A 5,117-nucleotide genomic window follows, 5' to 3' on the forward strand; every position below is an offset into this window, starting at 1 on the left:
GCTATAATTTCCAACATGGATTAACTGACAAAGAAAAGAGCGACACCTACCAAGAGTCAAAGAGTTTTCTGTACTGGCCAAACCAAGTGCTTGCCAACTGATCCTTGTGAAGGTGCAAAAACATCACTGCTTCCATGTTAGTTACCATAGCAACTGCACAAGCTAGACCTGGGTGCTGTCATTACAATTAACCCCTTTCGTCTTTTTACATTTAAACTATTTCTGGTTGTGTAATCACATACAAACCTTTCACCCAGTGCCAATTTGAATTTATCGTCTTGTCTCGTATTTCTGTCTTTGGTTTAGTAGATGTATACTCGCTGTTGCGAGCAGACACTTGAAATTGTAGGTTTCAAGCAACTCTTGACATGACTTAATGTTTAGATACTGCAGCTTAAAATGATTATCATCTGTTTTATGTGAGTGAACGTACAATGACAGAAAATGTTTAACAATGAAATTAAACATACTGTAGCAGATCGTCCGTAAAATTAGGTATAATTATTACCATTAAAATTAATTTCCATGACTCGTAACAACCCTGGAGCCACTGAACAGAACCAGAACCTCTCACCTGATTGGATTCCATTCATTATCATCCCTCTATGAAAGAAAAGAGTACTTGTTACTTCAAAAATAGATGTCAAAACTGACACAGACTATTGAGACCTTGTTGACTTTAAAGATTAAATTAAATGCACCAATATACCAGTGCATATTCCTACTTATATAATAATAAACCTGATTCTGATTCTTCTCCATTATGGGGACAAAGCCAGCATTGAATCCAACATGTACTTTTCACACTTGTGTATCACATAATTCTTTTGCACTGTGATGGGTTTTTTTTTTTTTTTGTGGTAAATTTCTGTAAATTTTAGCTTATAGTTTTTGTAACTTTTCATCAAGACTTGTTTTTCTTCAGCTATCACATTTCCCCTGCTCTAACACCTATTTATTGTTTTGTATTTTAGGTCACTTGTCAATTATGATTTTCACATAAAAACACCTAAAGTGCTGCCATTTAGTTTTTACTATTTATTATTTACAGCTGTCAACATGAACCACAAAGACTTATGCCTCTCATTTAAGGGAACCTCTATAGTGAGTGAGGGTACACTTTTGGGACTCACTCTTCATCTAACCTGACTGCACCAGATGGTTTATTATTACACAGAACCATCTGGGAAGTCCTTGTTGGAAACTGTTCGGAAAAGGGCAGGCACTTTCAAAAAATACTTGGCAGGTGGTTGGATGAACCATCTCGCTATCACCGTCTATGAAAATTAACTTTAACCAATCAGATTAATGTACCATATGACACAGTCAAACTCTTACCGAAGCCAGTCGGGTGAAGAGTGAAAACATCTTTTCCATTGAGAAAAGCCTTCAATGCTCTTCTTTTAATGAAGGGATAATGTCCAGTTCTGATATAACTGATGCTACTAGCATCTACGCTAACGTCTATGGGAGCTGCAAATGGTGTTTTCTTCTTGCTGCCTCACACCTAGTGCCCACCCCTGTAGCTGCAAGTGCTTCCTCACAGGATGCAGATTGGTCCGCTACCACTGTAGGTTGGCCATAAATGTATAGACGCTTTCCGTGTGATCTCATGATTTTGTGATCTCGCAAGTCCAGCTGCCTTGCAAGGTTACTCTTCATGGGCAACTGTACTGAAGAAGTAGTCTCAAGACACATTATGCAAAAAAAAAAAAAACTTGGACTGGAAGATACCCACTTTATTTGACTAATTCAGGTTGCTGATGCCTCATATTAACTTTCAGGAATATATTTCTGCACGTAACAAACACTATGGATTTTGTCTCCCATCACTCACTGTTTATGAAAAGAAGGAACAGCAAGCAAAACCTGTTTCAACGTCTATATGGGCACATGGCTATTGTTTTAAGACTGGCTTAAAGGATTGTGAACCTACCCTTTAACATATAGTCTACTAATATTATTATAAGTACTTACCATATCATGTGCATCTAAAGATATTATTAGTACTCACAGGTGAGGAGATTTCACAATATTACCATATAACAAGAATCTAGTGAAAAGATGTTATTTTTAAAGTAAGACAAGCCTACAACACAATTAAACACAGTGTGAATGTGCAAATGAACGTGTTTTACTGTAAGTTGTTGTATTGTTTGTATGTGATTGATGATTGATTGTGGCGAATCATGTATTTACTGCAAGTAGCACAAGTGTTAACAAACTACGGTAAACAATGTTTCAAATATTTTTCAAATACTGTATGAGGAAGGGAGGAGTTGTGTTCAACTCTGAAACTTTGGTAGAATAAATTAAATATGTAACTTTATGTTGAAGATGAAGTATTTTCTGTCAAAGAAGCAGCAGAGTTTCTATATAGTCACTAAGGTCTCGTGGTGCACAGGCAACTTCCTGGTGTTGCTCTGCTCTAAATGAACTCAAACTGAAAGCAACACTGCAGTTTATCTACAGGCACCTTAAAGAAAGGCTTCGAATGTGTGACCAGTGTTACTGTAGTAGTAGTAGTAGAAGTTTTACTTCTTTGAAATGCTTGGGAAATGGCTTGAGTGGGTGATGATACAAAATAATTCAATTAGTAGGTGCTGATTTGAAAAAGAGAAGAGGAGAAAATCATAATGACACAGATGACTGAGTCAGATTCAAAAGGACCAGGACATCTGGGCAGAGCTTTCATTCTTGGCTTGTTTAAGCATCAAGAGTAAGAAAGCCAAGAATTAAAGCTCTTTGATGTCACTATTCATTGCAAGATGATGGCACATTCAGCACAGTGAAACCTCAGTGTTCCTGCTAATGATGACAGAGGAGGCCAATATGGCAGCAAGATCCAGGGGAATTCAACAAAATGCTCATTAAAAGGTCTAATAATTAAAATATTGATTAATTAGTCTTACATTGATTTACAGTCACACTTTATCAAAGCGTGAGGCTCTAATTACCGTGCCATTATGCCACAGGCTGACCTACTCATTTTTTGTCACATGTAATGAAAAAGAACATTTCTTTAACTGCTTTTTAAATTTCTGACCTGTAAAATTTTAATGGGGAGTACAGTGGGTGTCGAATCTGGATTGGCAGCAAAGTCATGGGTGGCTAATGTCTGTGAGTCTGGTTAAGTGGCTGTACACACAGGGAGCTAGAACACCTCTCTAGAGGGATCGGTCAGGGTTACTCTGTTTAAACAAAATTGCATTCACCAGTCTCTGAAAAGCCACAATGAATAATTACAGAAAACTTGACTTTTCTAGTGTTTCAGTGCACTTTTTTGGGGGTCTTTTTTTATTTTTACAAAGCATTAGAACATCTGTGAAATGCCTGACCAAAATGTTTTTAAGAAGCATGGAAATGAAGTTATCAAAGTTCTTTGATACAAGCACTTTTTGTGGCTGGCATTTGGTGGTTAGTTAATGAAGAGGTGTTGAACAGGAATTGAATCCTATTTTCCACTCCATAGAGTCAGAAAATGGTACTTCAGACACTCAGGAATCCCAATTTTCATCCTGAAATTGGAAATGTGTAGACATGAGAGTGAGGTGCAAATCATCAACAAAGTTTTGCCTGACCAGTGGCAGGGTGCAGTTCTGGATTCAACTGTATGCATATCTCTCTCTGTCTACCACAATTCTATAAATTATGCCGCATATACAGACATTTTCTATACTCTGTATGAAGTGAAAACGTCAGTGCAGTTTTGGTTGTTTAAAAGATTTCTTTAATGATTCAGCATGAACTTCCTTAACATTGTTGGAGTCACGATAGCACAAATTGAGGTAGACATTGTCTTTTTTTATTCCACACATTCTTCTTCTCAAAACCTTGCAACTCGACGACCAACAAAAGGTCTGGTAAGCTCACTAACTTTCTCTCTCTGCACAAGATTTTTTGTCATTTTCAAACTTGTAGTCTTATATTTTCCCAAGTGACCTTGAATTAGTTTAAGCATCTCTTGCTAGTAAATGCATGTGTGTTTTAGACCAGAAGAGGATCACTGCTAAAAACCACAAGAATGACACTGATACCATAAAAATCACACAGCAAAACCAACTATCCATCAGTCCTCTAGAAGACAATCCCCAACGAAAGCAAGATATTTAGACTGTAAAGATAAAAACATTTCCGACACAGCATTTATTTACAGCAATGCAACACATGAACACATACAAGAAGAAATAACAGGTTGATATAATGCATAACACATAATGGGGCACTTTTCATAAATTGCTTTCATACTATCACTTAAAGCCTCCCACCAACCTCCCACCTGATTTCAAATGCTTCTCAGTGGCACATTTATAAGATCCACTATTTAAAATACAAGGTAGTGATTACCTCCACATTTTGTATCACAAATGCTATTTTATTATCTTGTCATAGACAGATAAATCAAAGTAGGTTGCTGATGATAGTTTTAAACATAAAGTCTATCATACATCATGACAGAAGCGTCCTGTGTTTTAGTGATGGAAATTAAACTTTAAAAAAAAAAGTCAAATCTCTTCACAAAATCCCCAAATCACAGCAAGTCAATTAATAAAAGGTTGAGGGAACATAGCTGATGTCTTTCATATTGTAATGAGATATGAACAGTATTACACCTCCATAATTTTGCTGCATCAGAACCTATATCCACCCCACCTTTGTTTGCACCCTGTATTTGCATTTCAAAGGGAGCCCCTGGGAAGCCACTTTGCATATTTACATCTGATTAACAACTTTAAATGAACATGTCAGAATCTGAAAATTGTTCATAGAGAGGACCACGCAGATTCTGTATCATAAGATGTACCGTAACAAAACACTGAACATAAACTCTGATTAGAATGACATGATATTGGCTAATATGCACACGTTTCATGGAGTTACTGTGAATTAAAATATGTTGTTAATTGCATCATTCATATATTGAAAATTTGTATTTTGGAAATTGTGGTATACACACAAAAGAGAACATGTTAGGAGGTGAAGGATTTGTGCCTTACACAAGGGCAAATAAGAAGAGTGCAACATGAAGGGGAAAATAATATATTCCTTCTTCTGTCCGCATTTTCTAAACCACAAATTTAAAACGGTAACTAAACTATTCCATGTTTGTAAAAGGC

Source organism: Morone saxatilis, unplaced genomic scaffold, assembly GCF_004916995.1.
Source record: "Morone saxatilis isolate NCDOM2014 unplaced genomic scaffold, NCSU_SB_2.0 Contig5, whole genome shotgun sequence".
NCBI classification, from domain to species: Eukaryota; Metazoa; Chordata; class Actinopteri; family Moronidae; genus Morone; species Morone saxatilis.